This window comes from Marmota monax, unplaced genomic scaffold (genome assembly GCF_021218885.2).
Source record: "Marmota monax isolate L192 unplaced genomic scaffold, Marmota_monax_Labrador192_F-V1.1 WCK01_AAM20220418_F8-fsc00024, whole genome shotgun sequence".
Taxonomy (NCBI): Eukaryota; Metazoa; Chordata; class Mammalia; order Rodentia; family Sciuridae; genus Marmota; species Marmota monax.
Window position 1 is genome coordinate 35,707,986 of NW_026695224.1, and position 17,653 is coordinate 35,725,638.

A 17,653-nucleotide genomic window follows, 5' to 3' on the forward strand; every position below is an offset into this window, starting at 1 on the left:
CTGGCTCCCCGGGCCAGCAAGGTGGGTGTCCTCTCCCCGCAACGCACCTCCTGCTAACAGGAGGCCGCAGGCCGGGGACGGGGTGAGCCAGCTGGGGCCCCAGGCCTGCCGCATGGTCCTGTGACCGTCATCCCTTGGCACACCCTCATCTCCACCCCAGGCACCAGGGACACAGGGACGCGTGTGGGGGCCTGAGCCCGCCGTCTCTGTGGACGGTGACTATTTAATGACATTGCCACCTTGGAGTGCCCAGCACCACACAGACCTCACCTCGCCACCCCTCCCCGCTGCAGAGACACTGGGGACGTTCCCAGAGCCCCACAGCTGGCGGGTCCCGTGGAGAGGCCAGGGTGGGAGCAGCCGGTGAACAGCGGCCACCCAGGCCGCCCGGCACCTGCTGTCCCTCAGCTGCAGCCTCTGGCCTCCCTCCTGCTGGGAGGCTCCCCTCCCCCGCGCCCGCCTGTCCCAGGCTGATGGCCGGGCACACGTGTGGCCGCAGCTGTGGGGACCCATCAACACCATCCTGGCTGCAGGGCCGGCAGCCAGTCCCTGGTGACAACCAAAGAAGGCGAACGTGGCTGGCTGCCGAGAGGAGCAGGCCGTCCTCCCAGCCGTCGCCGGCCAGCAGGCGATGGGTAGGGCCTGGGCCAAGCACTTCAAATGCCAGGCTGGCCTGGGCCACAGGCCTGGGCCACTGGGGACACTGCCGTCTGGAGTTTGCGAAGTCCTTCCTCGGAGGTGGCTACACTTGAGCCTTGAGAACTGAGCAATGCAGAAGCATCAGAGAAACCGAGGCTGGGCAGGAAGCAGGGGCCCACTGCTGCCCGCACCGGGGGCTGGGCATGGCTTCGGGTAACAGCCGTGCTGCCAGCAGACAGACTGCCCAGGAGACCGTGGTGCTGGGGGCCCAAGTACCACGTCACAGAAAATCGCCACCTAATGTCACTTGATGTCCCGACCGCGCCCGTGTGCCCGCAGTGTTCCAGACGCTGACACTGTGCCTGTGAGCAGCGGGGGTTAAGGTCACCCTTTGGGCAGAAGAGGAGGGCGGCAGGGTGGGCTGCCCCGGCCTTCCCTCCACCTTGTGCTCATGAAGACCCTACGAGGTGGTCGCGAAAGCCCGTTTCACAGGGAGGGCCAGGCTCAGAGAGGTGCAGTGCCCTGCCCAAGGTCACAGAGACAGACGGGTGCGGGAGTTCTCCAGGGTTCACCTGGTTGTCTCCAAAACGCCTCCTATTTAGGGTTCAAGGGCCTGCAAAGAGGGGGTCCTCTGGCATTTAATCCAGAGGTGGACTTGAGGTGTGGGAGACAGGAGGTCCATGGCCAACCTCCCAGGTCCCACCTGCCCGGAGTTGTGGTCATGGGGACAGCTGGGGACAGTGGACGGGACGCGAGTCTGACGTCCCTGCTCTGTGGCCTGCCTCCAGCCTCAGCTGCCCGGTCTGAGGGGGGTGATGGACCTCTCTGCAGGCATCTGGGGAGCAGAGGCAGTGAGGGTGATGTCCGGGCACCCAGTGGCACTGAGCAGTAGATGGCGAGCCCCTGCGTCCCTGCTCTGGGGCTATCCCAGCACAGACCCTCACCCCTCCCAGCCCAGCTGGACGGCCTCGTGTGGAGGAGGGGAGGGGTGGGCTGAGCGGCAGCTGCAGGGAGCTCCCGGTCCCTCCTGCCCAGGCCCAGCAGAGCCTCCAGTGCAGGGGGCCTCGCCTGCCCACCAGGAGCCTCCCGGGGCTGAGCTCAGGCTCCGCTCCCTGGAGAGGCTGCCCCCAGCTCCCCGGCCCTCCTGGTCATTCTGGTGGAATGGGGCCCACGCAGGACCACCTCACACAGCACGCTCTTGCTTGGGGCCTCCCACGGCAGCGGCCCTGGACGGAGGGCTTGGGATGGACCTCCCCATTGGCAGCCCCCAGGAGGGCCTCTGGAGACAAGTGTTTCTCCGGGGATCCCCAGCCTCAGGTCTGGGGGGACAGAGGGGTGTAGGTGGGACGGAGCGGTGGTCAGGGGCTGGGCTGAGAGCTGGCCTCGGGTCAGGATCCCTGGACACTGGCTCTGGGCAGGCTGGCGGTCCTGTGGGCCTCTCGGAGCCCCCTTCCTTGCCTCACGGTGGTGGGGGCGGGCCAAGGAGATGGAGACAGACCCCTGTCCACCAGGGGCATGGCACCCACAGCAATGCCTGGCTTGCTCCGTGGCTGTTAGGGTCCCCGGCAGAGGCCTGGGCTGAGGCATGTCCTTCCCGTGCCCGGGTTCCTGCCTGCTCACTGAACCTGTGTCCCGCCCAGGGCTGCTCCTGCCCCCGAGACCCACAGTGGGCTCAGAATGACCTTGCAGCCTGACAGTAGCCAGCGTGCAGCCTCTGTCCACTTCTGAGCAGGGACACTAGCCCGAGGCTCCACTGCAGGTGCCAGGGGCAAGAAGCCCGCAGCTTCCCACCAGGGTGCCCAGGAGCATAGCCCAACAAGGTCCAGGTGCTGGAGTCGCTGACCTTCTCCCCAAGAGCCCCTCCATGTGCACCCCGTGTCCTCAGCTGTGCAGGGCCTGGGTCTCCGGCCCTCAACCCTCCCCAAGGGCACTGTCACGGCCCGTGCCACAGGGGGAACCGACCGAGGCCCAGAAACGACTTCCCAGAGCCAGCCATCCTGCGAGGGGCTGAGTTGAGCTGGACCCGTCCACCTGGCTGCAGCCACAATCCTCTGCCCCCACCTGATCTGGGCTTGGGAGGCCGGCTCCAGGGTGAGGCTGTGGAGGTCTGAGGCTGAGGCAGCTGGCGGTGGCCGCTAGGCTAACTTTTCCCTGGAGGTCGGCACATCACGTCAAAACTAACAGCCACACAGTGCTGACCACAGGCTCAACCGCTGTCCCACGGGTCTTGCTGAGGTGCCCAGCCATGGCAGAGGGGCAGGACGCGAACCCAAGTGCAGCCCTGGCCTGAGCCACTGTGGCCACTCCGCAGAAGCAGGGCTGCCCGTGCAGTGAAGCCAGGCGAAGCCAAGGGGACGGGGCAGGGGACAGCTGCGTCCCCACAGCAACCCCGTCCCCACGCCTGTGACACTAGCCTGGTCCTGCTCCTCCTGCCCTTCCAGACAGCTCAGGTCCCGACCCTCCCGGTCAGAACAGCACTGGCTCCTCCTGCTGGGCAGGTGGAGAAGCTCTGGGGCGCCTGGCTGGCCCTGGGTCCTGGCTCCGAGGCAGGTGGGTGGGAGGCAGGGCCCGTGGCCCCAGGAGCCCAGCACACGGCCTGCGCAGGAGGAAGGTCTCCTGGGCCAGGGCCAGGCTGCCCTCCTGGAGTTGCCCGCAGCCCTCGGAGGTAGAAATGGCCCCACCCCATCTTACGGGTGGGGACAGCAAGGCCCAGAGCTGCTGTGACCTGCCCAGCTAGTGACAAGGGAGAGCCCCATCCTGGTCCTGGCTGCCTAGCTCGGCCGCCTCTTCTTGCCAGTCCCAGAGGTCAACTGCAAATAGCCCCTGCCTGGGAGTCAGAGGGGTGGGCGCTGCCCTCCACCGTCTACCCTCCCCCATGTGTCTCTGGCTCTCCCCAGCACCAGGATGCTCCTCCCAGTGTGGACGGCCATCTAGCCACCCCACCAGGGACTGTCACCCCACCCTGGGCCCCAGGAGCCTCTCACGGGACTGGGCGGAGACTTAGGGAGCAACAGAGTGGGGGTCCCCAATGCCATGGCCATCCCAAAGGCCGCCCCAGGCACAAAGGAGCCACCAAGACGTCCCAGAGACGAGGGCGGTTCTCGGTGGCTGGGCGCGCTCCTCCCCCTCCTGCCCAGCTGCAGGCTCTGCCGCGTTCCCACCCTGCAGAAAATTCCCAGGGCCCGAGGCCACTCCCAGGGCCCACGAGGGACACTGCATCTCCCAGACGGCTGTTCCCGTCCCCAGTGTAGGTCACTGAGCAGCCAGAGGAAGGGCTCCCTCGGCCAGGCAGCGCCGGTGGGAAAGAGCGTGGAATGCGCTGGAACAAGCCACTCCATCCATCACTGTCCCCGTCGGCGCAGTTCCCAGCCCGCCCTGCCCAGCCAGGAACTGGCCACAGCCCAGTACTCCTGGCCTGGGGTTCCAGAACCCTCCAGGGAGGGGCCTCTGGTTTCTGTGGGCGCCTGTTGGACTGGCTGTGCTCCCTCCAGACCTGCCGTGGCCTCTGCGGGTCACGAGCTGGGAGGCTCCCCTGGGCCCTGACCAGCAATGATGGGTGTCAGCGTGGCCAGAGTCCCCACCTCGCACCTCCGCCCCGAGCTCTCTGTGCACATCGCTGCGTTTCAACCCCACCCTGGGCAGGTGAGGAAGCCAAGGCCCAGCGGGTAGGGGCCCTGGCCTCAGGCCCACTGGCCTGGGTCTGGAGTCCACTCTGTGGGTCCTGATGTGCTCCACAGCCCCACCCAGGTTTTCCTGGCTGGCCACAGGCCCCTGGAGATCTGCACGATCCCCAGGCCCAGGCGTCTCATCCTGCCGGTGCACCGACCCTGCCCCATCCCGGGATGGTCAGTGCCCAGCTGCTGAAGCCCCGAGTGGGCAGCCTCAGCATCCACATCTGTGAGCACGAAATGCACACGGCACTGTTCCCGGAGGTGACATGGCGCAGGGCCGACAGACACGGGCCTCTCAGGGGTGTTTTCTCTCAGTGTCACGCAGATGAGCCAGCAGCAGAGAGGCCAAGGTCCCCCGCTGCCTCCTCGCCCCTGGGAACTGTCCCACAGCCCAGGGCGCCCGAGGGCACTGCACAGCCGGTGAGGCCTTGGCTGGGCAGCAGGCCAAGGCTCAGGAGCCCTGCCAGGGGCCCATGTCAACCCCATGCCTGGCCATCTTAGGAGCCAGAGGGTGGGCCACCCCCACAGGACGACCCCAGCCAGGACGTGCCACATGGCCGGCACTCCCTCTGCAGCAGGGCAGGGCTGCCCAGGCCCCATGGCTGCCCTCCTGCAGAGCCTGCAGCCCCCTGGGCCAGCCCCCAGAACCGCCTCGGGCTTGTCCCCTTCAGGACAGCCATGTCTGTTCGCCTTGGCTGCATCACCCACAGCAACTCCAGGTACACAGTTGGTGCTCAGCAAATGCTTGTTGAGGGACAACCACAAGAACCCAGGGAGCCTTGACATGGGGACAGTCCCTGCCCACGCCTTCCTTCACCTCCACAGAAGGCAGCTCCCAACCTTCAGACCCAACACTCCCACACTGGACTCCACGCCCAGCTGTTTAAAGGGGTCTGCAGCAAGGCCACACACAGAGGGGCCACGCTCCAGGGTGTCCTGCAGAACCCACCCGGCAATGTCTCAGGACAGCGCCCAGAGTGGTGCCCACTGGCTTTGCAGAATGGACACTGTCCTGGCCCCCATGGTCCTAGGCAGGCCATGAGCTGTGGGTGGCAATGAGCAGTGTGGGAAGTCCTTACATCAGGGGCTCCGTGGTGACGCCCCTGTGGGGACAAGAAGGCTTCCTCTGAGGCCATTGACAAGCAGCAGGTGTGGCCTTGACACAGGTGAGGCGGGCACACGCCAGCCACGGCAGGGCTGCCCCGAGTGGCCAGAGCCGGGAGACGCAGCAGAGGCCTAGGTGTGTCCCTGCCTACCGTGCCCTCCTTCCCTCCGCTGCAGGGACTGGCCTCTGGGGTTCCCTGAGGTCTAGAGTCCCTGGGGTGTCACGCAGCCAGGCTCTCTCCGCCAGGCCACTCGGGGCACTGACTCTCCTGGAGCAGCCCGGTGAGAATGTGTGGCACCCACGGGGAGGGGAAGGGGCGGCACCCACGGGGAGGGGAAGGGTCGCACCCACGGGGAGGGGAAGGGTCGCACCCACAGGGAGGGGAAGGGTCGCACCCACGGGGAGGGGAAGGGTCCTCTTCTCCGGGGCGTGACGTGGGGCCTGGGCTCCTTGGTGGAGGGGCAGTGAGGGCACTTGGGGCTTCCTCTCGCTAACGCAAGACACTGCGCTGACCCCGGAGCTGACCGCGGGCTGAGCTCTCCCAGCCCTCCTCCAAAGCGCTGGGAGGGGGCTGGCCCGAGCGCAGGCGTGGCGGGCGGGCGGGCGGCTGCAGCCCTGGGAGTCCCAGGCTGAGTGGGCAGCTCCCACATCTGGCTTCCATTAAGGTCCCGCCGCCCGACGAATAAGGAGTAAAAATAAAGGGATTAGTATTCTCCCTCCATTGGTCAGCAGGCCACCCGCCCCTGCGGGTACTCAGGGCCAAGTCCGGATTCCTCCCACCGGCCCTTCCCTGTCCTCAGAGGCCTGACCCAGGACAGACCATTCCTCCGGCCATTAACTCGCTGCCTGCCACCAAGCCCGCCCCACTGTCCAGCGCTGGCCACTCAGGACCTGGGGACCCCACGGCACCCGCCTGGGAGATGATGAAGGCCACAGGTGGCCATGGCAAGAGCGCTGGCTCCCACATGGGCGGAGAAGGGGGACTGCCCGATGTCTGGGGGCCTCCTGCTACCCACCGGGAAAATGAGGTCCTTCCTGGGGGTGAGCTGGGACAGAGAACACGGGGCGTCGGCGAGCTCAGGACCCTCCACCGTCCTGCGTGGGAGCTGGGGAGCCACCCCTCTCAGGCGCCCTCCGGCAGCACTGGGGAGGGGAGTCCGGGCCTTCCCAGGGCCTGCCTGGCCTCTGTCTCAGCAGCACCGCCGTCGGGAGGCAGCACGGGCAGCCGCCCTGGAGACCTGCACGTGGCGCGGGCTCTGCACGAGGCCCCTTCGGCGTGCCTCACGGTGGGGCCCGGCGGGCTGTCCTTGCCCAGGGTGTTAAGGGCCTGAGCAGCGGCCGGGACCCCCACCTCGCCTACGCCCCCGGCCAAGCCGCGAGGTGTGGAGCCCGGTGTGCAGACAGGGATCTGAGGCTCGGAGCTGCGATGCCACTTGGCTGGGCACTCGGTCGACCCACCACAGGCCCACGTGTGGCCAGCTCCGGGGTGGACCTGCCCAGCTGGTCACAGGCAGCCTTGCCCCTCAGGTGGGTGTGCTCAGAGCCTGGCCAGGGAGAGCCCAGGGCCACAGCCTGGAGGTGACACCACATTGGTGCCGGCTGGCGGTGGCCTGTCAGCCCACTGCAGTGAGCCACCTCCACACAGGCAGGTGCCAGGAGGCCCTCAGGAGTGGAGGCAGCAGGTCAGCCTTTGAGCAGAGGCCGTCCGAGCCTGATGTGCTGCAAAACTGGGCCCAAAGCAAATGCACCGCACTCCCCGCCCAGACCAGGGCCCTGTGGAAGGGGAGGGCACCGCCTCCACCCTCGGCTGCCCCCAGCTGGTTCCCAGGCCCAGGGAGAGGCCCTGTCCAGGCAGACCTGGCCTCTGCTCCCTTCCACGCACCATGCCCATCCATGTCTGGGGTGTCTGGGGCTCAAGCTGCATCTGAACTCTTGCTCCCTATGATGAACCTGGGTTCACCAAGGAAGAGGGGACCAACTAGACACTTGCAAAAGAGCCTGGTGGGTGACAGAGGGACCCAGGGCCTCCCACCATGCCTCTGGCTCCATCTTGGCCAGCTGCACTGGCCACCCTCCAGTCCTACCACCCAGCACTGTTATGCCTGCCCCAGGGCCTTTGCATCTGCAAGGCCGTCTCCTTGAAAGGTGGGAACCTTTCAGGGTTGGCTCCCAGGTCCCTCCTCAGAGAGGCCTTCCCCAACCACCTCACTCAAACTACCGCGCCCTCCACACCACCCAACCCGTTTTCTCCCGAGGACTGCTCAGCACCAAGTCACACTGCAGGGCCCCTTGTGTTTACCACCTGCTTCCTGGAGCAGCGTCCGGAGCAGGGCCTGGCTCTTGGTGCTCAGAGAAGGCTGCTGTGTGGCCTCCTGGCGCCTCCCTGAGCCAGCTGGCCTGGGAACTGCCCCTCTGCCGTGGGAGGCCGGGAACAGATGCCCCTGCAGGTGTCTGCAGGCTCAGGAGTGAGCCCGTGGCCAGGCTGGACCCCTGCTGGCTCCGGCTGCTTCAGACCCTCCCCCATGAGGGGACACGGCCGCCAGGTGCCCACTGGAGCTCTCCCCCCACAGGCAGCTTCCCTGCCCTTGGACCTGAGCTGGCCCCAGGCCTGCTCTGGCTGACGGCCAGCAGTACAAGATGGGGGCTGGCCAGGCCCCGGCCCCAGCTGCTCCCTGGCGGAGCCTTGGTGAGGGTGCAGGCCAGCCTGCAGGAGCCCTGGCACACGGGAGCCTGGCGCTCAGCAGAGCCGCTGACCTGACCCACCGCTGACCACAGACTCCAGGGCAAGCCCCACTGAGGCCAAGGGACGGCCACTTAGCCTGCCCCAGCTGCCCACCTGCAGAGCCACCAACCAGGGAGGACAGCCGTGCCAGGCACACAGCTTGGGCGTCCAGGGCCTGGCTCATGGTGCCTCTCTCCATGAGCCAGGTGGAAGGGAGGCCAACAGTGGGGACTTACAGAGGGCAGAGGGCAGGCTGGGCACCAGGAGCAGAGGGTCTGTGGCACCTGGCTGCAGAGGCCGAGGCCAGCGCCACCCCAGTTCCCTGCCCCTGCTCCTCTGTGGTGGCATCTCAGCTTCGGCCAAGTGCTTCCACCCCGTGGATCGCTAAGGACGGACCTTGGTGCCCCGACACCCACCTGGGCGGACATTCAGCACAGCACTGTGGAGGGTGACCAAGGCATGGGCAGGTGGACACAAAGGCCGGCCAGTTAAACTGCACCCAGGACCCTGAAACTCAGGCTGTAGGCAGGCTGACGTGGGGACAGGGCAAGGGGGGACAAGGCTGGCCAGCATCTGCCAACAGCAGCAGCCCAGGGCCAGAGCAGGGGCCTACGCCTGTTAAGCACCCATAACCTGCCCGGTGCTGCCCATGTGGACGGGCACATGTGTGTGGCCACCCTGTGCCCCAGGCCCTCAGTCTCCCGAGGCAGGAGGAATGTGGATCCAGCTGCCCGGGGGACTTGGCGAGGCCCAGCCTCAAAGAGACGAAGGTTAAGGGACGCATGAACCGCGGCACACGAGAGTGGACTCAGGGCTTCGGGGAAGGGCAGAGGCACCGCGTGACACTCAGACATGCAGACCCCAAACCACGGCCAAGCCCTCCGTGCAGCTCACAAAGCCTGTCCTGTGGCACAGGTCGGGATGCGGGCTCCTCGCCGGGGGAGTCGCCAGGAAGGGCCCAGGGGCTCGGACATCGGGAGACGCTGCGCTGGCCGAGGTCCAGTGCACACTGGGTGAGCATCAGGCTGGGCACTCTTCTCTGTGGGCCGTACGTCCCAAGCGCCTTTCCTGGGAACTGACCACCAGAGTGTATCTACTGATGTGGAAAGAGGCCCTCGGGGGAAGGTCACAACCGGTGGCAGTGGGCGACCCCCTCGTGGACACAATCACAGCTCTGGCTTCAGGTGGGAGTGGGCGGGGTGATCCCATCCTGGCCCACGGTGTCACTGAAGGGGCTTGGGCCTGCCTGAGCTCTGGTTTGGCTACAGACCCCAAAGTGCCACCAACCAAAAGTGCCTGGTCCCTGTCCCATGCCCCTTGGCAGTGCTCAGAGCATGGCCTTCCAGGCTTGCTGGGCCAAGCAGAGTTAAAAGGCGGGGAGGGTGGACGCTCAGAGTGGCTGGAATTAAAATCTTCCAGGCGCTCCAAAGGCCCGCAAATGGGATCCAGATGTCCAGGCCTGCTCACCCTGCGGCTGGCGCTCAGAGGAAGCACATTCCTCGCCCAGCTGCTGGGGCCGAGTGCCAGCTACTCCCCGAGAGCCCTGGGGAGGCAGCTCCGCCATCTGGGCCGCCCGCTGCCAGGCTGGGGCGGGGGCTGAGGAAGGGCCTCCGCGCACAGCACTGTCCTGGCACTCTGGGATCGGAGGTGGATCTGGTCCCTCACACCCCAGGCACTCATGCCACCAGGAAGTCGCCATCTGCAGTCGGCATGGCAGGGCTGAGCGAATAGCCACGAGAGCAAACATGGGCAAGGTGCCCGGGCAGGTGAGCAGCCAGCAGGTGGGTGGTGGGTGGGTGGTGGACAGGTGGGCGCAGGGATAGGTGGGTGGTGGAGGGATAGGAGGGTGGATGGCTAGTGGGTGAATGAGTGGATGGAGGGATGGGTAGGTGGGTGGAGGGATGCGTAGATGGATAGGTGGGTGGAGGGATGGATGGACCGACGGATGGGTGGGTGGGTGGAGGGATAGGTGGGTAGGTGGATGGCTAGTGGGTGACTGAGTGGATGGATGGGTGGGTGGGTGGATGGTGGACGGATAGGTGGGCAGGTGGCTGGGTGAGTGGGGGAGCCCGGGTGGATGGCTACCCCTTGCTCCTGGTCCCATAGTGAGTCCTTCACTAGTCTAACCTTAGAAAGGCTGGAGCTGCCCCTCTGGGAGACAAAGGTCTGTGGAGCTGGGCACACAGGGTCAGTGGGTAGAGGGATGGGTGGACAGGCAGATGAAGGGGCTGGCCATGGATGGGAGGACATGCCTAGGAGGTCAGGTGGTCAGTCCTCTGAAGAGGCCCTCCTCCCTCGGGACCACTCCCACACTGACCCCAACCTCTCAGGCGGTGGGAGTGTCCCGAAGGCTCCTCTCCGGTCAGTTCAGCCCAGGTGCGACCCAAGCAGGAGCCCACCCTGGACCTCATGGGCGGGGTGAGGCGCAGACACAGCTGCATAGTTGCCCGGCTTTGGGTCAGGAAGGCCCAGTGCAGGCCCCAGCTCCACCTCTTGGTGGTGTCCGGCAGGGCTCACTTGTGTCCCCTGGACAGTGGTTGTGGGATTAAGGGAGTCCCTGCCTAGGGACTGCCTTGCACCTGCTCCACCTGCAGACTGCCCCGGTCAGGTGGGGGACCAAGGTGGGCACCTCTCTGGCTATGGGGCTGGTCGGTGTGGCCCTCTCTCTGGCTATGGGGCTGGTCGGTGTGGCCCTCTGGACGAGGCGTGAAGGACAGAGCGTCCAGCAGGGGACGTGCTGCCAGCAGGGCCAGGGGTGTGTGAGCCTTGTGCCAAGCAGGAGTGTCCTCTCATGTGGTGAGGCCTGGGGACATGGCCCTGCTGCTTACAAGATGACCACAGATAGCTGGGCAAGGCACCTGGGGGGTGAGGGGGCACCCCAGAGCCGGGAGGCCAGACCCCTCAGCGCCCAGGAACGAGCTCACCAGCCCACCCCCCGGGGGACAGCGGGAGCTGCCGGGGAGGTCCTCCGACGCCGGGAAACCAGGCCAGCAGCGCACAGGGCTCCCTCCGCAGGGGGCCGGCGAGCGTGTCCCTTGATTAAAGATGTGCAACCCGGGCTGTGCCAACGCCCAGGGCCGGCTGCTCCCCGGGACACTCCAGGCCACCCCCCCAGCCCCGCAGGGTGCCGTGCCGTGCACAGGAGACACGTGTGGACAGGTTTGTGATCTGGTGCCGGGAGCCTGAGACTTGGCTCTCCTCGGCTTTGGTGGGGACACAACCCACCTGGGCCCAGATGCTGCCCCTGGAGGGGGCTGGGCAGGCCTTGCCTCCGGACTCCCACCTGTGTCCCCTCCTCGGCGGCACGAGGACATCCTGTGGGCTGGCATGAACCTCGTCACATGGCATGGCCTTGGTGCCCACCGCAGGGGCCCTGTGGACTCATGAGCCTGGGAGGGGCCGGCCTGTGGCTTTCTGTCTTCCCTCATCCAAGCAAGAACACCAGGCGCCCCTTCTGAGGGCACCCAGCCGGCCCCTGACCACAGCCCATCTGCCAGCATTGGCCACAGCCGACCTCACACCAGGCCCTAGTGCCTGAGCGGCCTGGAGCCCACTCTTCCCAGGCCCATTCCTGCCGGGTTCCAGAACATTCCATCTCCTTGCTCCATGAACCACTTCTGAAGGTCCCACAGACCCCAACTGGGGGTCAGCAGAGTGCAGACTCCCCACTGGGGTGCTGCCTGGAGCCTCAGGTGCACGCAGTCCACCCAGGTGAGCCTGTCACCTGCTTCACAGGTAAGGAAGCTCAGACTGGGCAGTAAGCCGTGGGCTCTGGCAGCCTGGCCCAGGCGGTCATCCCCATGCCAGGTGAGGACCAGGTGAAGCTTGCTCCCCCAACACTCCAGAGCCAAAGGTGCGGAGCCCTGACCTGAAGTCCCCTCTGCCGGCAGCTGCTGTGCACCCCACAGGTGTGGTCCTGGCCCTGGGCCCCTAGCTAGCACAGCCCTCTCCGATGCAGACCCAGCCCGCACTGCAGCCCCCACATGGGACTCCTGCAGTTGGAGACGACAGGGGTGCCACAGAGCAGGGCCCATGTGGTGCCCAGGCGCAGGCGGCTCCAGTCCTGCTCCCTGGGGGGCCCAGCGCCCAGCCTCCTGCCTCCGCAAAGCCTCCAGTGCCCCTGCAGGGTGCAGAGGTCCAGGCCTGCACTGTGCAGCACTGGCCAGACCCACGGCCACCAAGCACTGGAAAGGTGGCCACACAGGGAAGACCCAGTGGTAGTGCAGGCACAGCACCCGTGCCCCCACCAGCAGCCCGGTCACCGTCCCTCGGTCGCGATCACCCGAAAGCCGGCCAGAGGGAAGCCTTGGCTCCCTCACAGGAGGCACCCACCTCTAGCCTGGCAGTCCAGCTCTTTGCCCTGGGCCAGCTGGGCCTGGGGAGGGGTCCCCGGGGGCAGGCTGGGGCTGCCCGAGTCCCCCGCCCAGGAACACCACATCCTTTCTCTGAATTTAAGGAAGCAGCTCCCTGGAAGCTCAAGCAGTGGCAGATGTTTCCTCCTGGGGCTCCCTGCCCCGCCCGCGGCCAGGCTGGGCTCCAGGGCCCTGTGGAGGTCAGGGTGCGGGCCAGCCTCGCCCCTCTCTGGGCCAGGAGGAAAAGGCTCGACAGCGTGTTCCACAGACGCCTCTGCCATTGTTTATGTAAACAGGTAAATTGTTTCCTGCCTCGATTAAAAACATCTGCTACGTAAATGAACACCAATTAACTCATCCTGTTTTTAATTACTCTGTTAATTACACGCAGGCAGCAGGAAGGGTGGCACCGGAGCCTGAGCCCTCCCCCTGCCTGGCAGGCATCCGCAGCGTCTGGCTGGTGACTGGCTGGTGACGCCAGATCGGGGTGGCAGGGTGGTGGTGGCACCCTGCCAGCGGGATTTCCTGGTCAGGCTGCCAAGTGGGGACCTCTTCCGGGATCTCCCTGGGTGGGGGTCTGGCCCGCAGCCCCTCCTGTCCCGGGCTGCCTGTAGGTCCTGCTGCTGCTAGGAGTCAAGGCCCAGGGACAGAGGCCTGCGTCTGCCTCTGCCTCACTGGAGGCCGGAGGCGGCCTGGCCTGGGGCAGGGCCCACCCTAAGCTCCAGGCAGGGGAGGTGGTGGGATCAGGCCCACCCTCAGCAGGTGCCCAGGCACAACCTGTCAGCTGTCCGGAGCACACAGAGGAGAGGGTGCTGGCGTCTGGGGAGCCCCAGTGTGAGCACACTCCTGAAGCCCCCAGGACACGGCCCATGCTCCAGACCCACCGGTGGGTTCTTCCTCCCTTTCTGGAAACACCGCCGCTCGCCAGCCGACTCCCAGCATGTAAATAACCAGGACCGAGGCACCGTGCCCCTTCGCCTGGTCTCCAAGGTGCGCCCTCACTCCCATCTCCTGGGTCAAAGCCAGCTCAGGAGGGTGGTGGCCGTCCAAGGCTTGGGACAGGTCAGAGCAGGACTCGAATCCATGTTCCTTTGGCCCAGCCTCTGTCTATGTGGCCAACCGATAGCTTATTTAATCCACCCAGCAGCCTGGGAGTCGCCCTGGTGGAAGTGAGAGGTTAAAAACTCCCGTGGTGTCGAGACGCGGCACTGAGGCCCAGAGAGGGCGAGAGGGCCTACAGCGCACAGGCAGGGGGACGAAGCTGGGGCTCTGACCCAGACTCTGTGCTCACACTGACCTCCCAGCCCTCGCTTACACAGCTGCCCGGCTCCATGGGGCCCCAGTGCCATGGCTCCGGACTGACAGGTGTGGAGGGAGAGGGCCGGGGCTGGGTGGGGAGAGCGGGGCCTCCAGCCAGGAGGCCTGTCCACTCTGTGCTGTGGCTGTGGCGCTCAGAGGAGATGGGCCTCTCTTCTGCCCACAGGCAGGAGGACTTGGGCTTCCTGTGGCCTCTGCCCCAGGCTGAGCTCCGGCCTGTGGCCTGGGGGTGTCCTGGGTCCCTGGGCTGAGGCCAGCTTGCTGTCGGACGACCCGAAGGTAGGGCCTGGACCTTCCGCAACCTGCACCGGGGCCACTGTGAGGGTCTGGGCCGCTCCTCTGGGCCTTTTCACCAGTTTGAGTAAGAAAACGGACCCTCTGCCACCCGGGTGGAGGCCAGCCTGTCCCCGCTCCCGACCGTCCCAGGCAGAGGAGGCCAAGCCCCTCTGGACCTGGTCGGCACCACACCTTCTGCTGGGAGGCCTGACGCTGCTGGGCGCTGACCTGTCAGGGCGGGGAGGGCCCCGGCAGTGGTCTGGGCTCCTGGCGTCACCCAGTCCCGTCCTTCAGGCCTACAACACACGGGGGGGGGGTGCCTGCTGGGGGTGGCCCCGTGACCTCCAGGCAGGCTCTGGCCTTGCTTCCCCACCTGGGCCCAGCTGGGTCACCTCCTGGGGTCGGGGCTTGCTGTGAGGACCGGGGACCGTGCACAGGGCCCAGGACAGGCCCAGCCCTGGTGAGTGGCACAGGCTGGACCCACTGGGCCAGACAACCTGCTGCACGGCTCTGCGGTGGGTGGCAGGCCTCCCGCTCACAGGGAGGTCCCTGTGGGCCTGGTCTTGTCCTCCTGGAGCCGGCAGGTGGCCTCAGACAACAGACTCCCGGGGAACAGAGGAGCCAGCCCAGGGCCAGGGAGGCTCAAGCGGAGGCTCCCAGGGCAGGGCAGGGCGGCCTCAGAGAGGGTCCAGGTGGGGGGAAGGCCGGTCAGGGTGGACAGGGCCCCCAGGGCCAGGGTGGGGGTGGGGCAGGCCTGCTGGGCTCTGGTTTACAGCGGCCCTTGAGATGCCGGGAGATGGCAACTGGTGTCCCCACAATGTGGCCCTGGGACGAGGCAGAGCCCCCGCAGGGAGGACAGGACCCTCTCATCAGACCACATCTGATGCCCACACTCAGCCCATCGCCAGGCTGGCTGGACGTGCGGGGGCCCACCCGTGGGTGAGCGACCGGGCCAGCTGACATGCTGACCTTGGGCTCAACCCGCTCTGTGCCTGAAACACAGGGTCCTCTGGGGCTGGAGTCTTCACACCAACCTGGGTGACAGGGAGTGAGGCACACAGAGGGACAGTCCTGGAGGAAAGTGGGAGCCACGGGTCACCGTGCTCACAGTGCCCCACCCAGGGTGAGGTGTCCACCCCCTGTCTCAGCTCTGCCAACCCAAGGTGGAATTACACAGAGAGGGCAGGGGCCTGCCTGGAGTCACACAGCACCGGCCTTTGCCTGTCACTTCCCTGACCCAGGGAGACAGGCCGTGTCCACTGTGGGTGCACAGCCTGTTTCCAACCCTGCCCCAGATTATCCTCTCCCTGTCTCTGCCTTGGGAAGGTGCCAGGCGGGCAGATGGGCCGGGTGCTGGCGCTGGCACTACCGCAGCCGGGGTGGCAGCTGCTCTGGGGGAGATGCGGAGCTGGCTCTGCCGCCTGCCTCCCGAGCGGAACCTTCTGGATGTTTTGACTCATTCCACCCAATGGTCTCCCGGAGCCTGCAGATCTGGGGCTGGGCCCTGCCAAGTCAAAACAGCTCGGGAGTCTTCCCCAGGGAGGGAGGCCGGCGGCCAGCTCTGGGGCCCAGGAGGCCTCCCCACCCAGCTCCTGGGGGCCACGCCGCGTGCTGGCCACCAGGCTCTCCTTAGAGGGCGCAGGGCCTCAGCCAGAAAAGGGCCCTGCGTGAGGTCCGGCAGTCCAGGGGCTTCTGTAGGCAGTGCTGACCAGCAGGGCTGGTCTCAAAGCCTCCCTTCCGCCCACCAGTAGGCAGCTCCCAAGGAGGGGTGGCCCTGCCCACGGGGAGCACTGGCCACGTGTGTGGGCCGCACCTTCCCACCTGATAAGGGGCCTGTGCGGGGGACCGGGCAGCCAAGTCACAGGCCACAGGCTGCCGTGGGGCCTGGTGAGACTCGCAACCCGCCTGGACCTCCCAGGGCGGCTCCCGGGGGTGAGGGGCACCGGCGAATGCCAGCTCAGGCCAGGCAGTTCTGGCTCCTAAAGGACACGGCAGTCCTCTTCCGGTGCCCAGGGTGACACCCTGCTGCTCACCAAGTGTCCCGTGCAAGGACATCGTCCCAACCTGGCCTTGGAAATGTCCGTGCAGACCCTGCCCAGGGCACAGCCTTCAGGATGGAGCAGCCAACCCCGCTCTCTCTTGCTGGCGGCACCAGAGAGCGTGACGGAATCGTGACGGGAGCTCTGTCACACGCCGCACTGGGGAGGACCTGTCTGTCGGGGCCTTTCTCAGGAGGGGTGTTGAGCTGGGTCAGCCTGGGCGGCTGTGCCCAGCAGGGGGTCAGCATGGGCGGCCGTGCCCAGCGGTCACCAGGGTGGGGACTCCCAAGCCTTGGGTTCCTTCGGGGCTGGCTTGGTGGATGACCACATCAGTCTCCAAGGGGGCTGTGGGACACCACTCTGCCTGGCCCAAGTCCACTGTGGCCCACCCCGCTCCCCCTGCCTCAGGGCCTGGTCACAGCCTGCCAGCCACTGCCCTCCCCCGCAGGCCTCAGCAGTGTCCCTGTCGAGAAGCCAGGCCTGAGCCTGACCCACCTGCTGCCCGCCCTCCTTGCCCGCCGGGCCTGAGGACAGTCGGGACAGCAGCGGCAGCTTGAGCTCTGCGGGAGGGACGATGAGTCCACCCGAGACCTCCACGGCTAGGGACCAGGGTCCCCGCGGGTCAGCGTGGAGGTCAGCCCTCCGGTGGCCACCTGCTCACTGAATGGGCCTTTCTGAGCCGTTGTGGGTGCGGATTGGGTTCCACCAGGGGGGTCATGGCAGCTGGAAGCCAGAGGGGTCGACTGAGGGGAGCCAGGTGGCCACCCGAGGTCCTCCCTGCTGCTCGGGAGGCGGCGGAGGCCAGGGAAGGAGGCCAGGGACTGCCACAGCTCACGCCCCACATGGGAGTGGCTGCTTTCCCATTCAGAGCCAAATCAAGGCCATCGTCTGGATGTGTCCTCAGGGGCCATGGGTTCTGCCCAGGGTCCAGTCAGGTGGAGAGGGCAGGGTCCATCTCTTCTTCTCTAGGACCACCCACCTGGCTTCCCGGTCCTGCATGGGACCAGAGCCAGAGTGACCAGGAGGACAGCAGCCTCAGCCACTGGGGGCCTCTCCGGCACGGGAAAGTATCTAACGTGTCCATGCTCCGTGGGCCAGGCAGCAGAGGGCAACAGGAAGCTGATGTGCAGCAGAACTGTCCACCGCCTGCCACTTCTTCCTGCCCACGCAGCCCAGGTCCTAGCCCGTCCTGACTCAGGTCAGGGGCTCGACCCCGGCCACCCGCTCCCAGGCTGCGAGGAGTGGCGCCCCGTGACTCTGAGGTCAGCTCAGGACAGCTGTGGCCACGCGTCGACCTCCATAGACCCCGGGGCCCCCAGGCAGAGCCTTGGGTGCGGCAGTCCCAGCTGCTGGGTGCCCGGCGGGGCCCTGGACAGAGGGCAGGGACGCTGGCCACTGGGCGTCCCCAGGTCACAGTCCACAAGTCCTGGATTAAAGCTGCCCAAACAACCCGCTGCAAGCCCTTGCTGCAAGCCCCCGGCCAGGGTGTCCCAGCCAGCAGGCAGCTGCCCCTCCCCGCGGCAGCACTGTCA

General features: G+C 66.7%; 1 protein-coding gene across 6 annotated transcripts in view; it reads right to left on the bottom strand.

The window, feature by feature from the left end:
* Positions 1-17,653, bottom strand: part of Cbfa2t3 (CBFA2/RUNX1 partner transcriptional co-repressor 3) — a 64,305-nt gene that overhangs the window by 19,186 nt on the left and 27,466 nt on the right. The gene's annotated exons all lie outside the window — the stretch shown is intronic.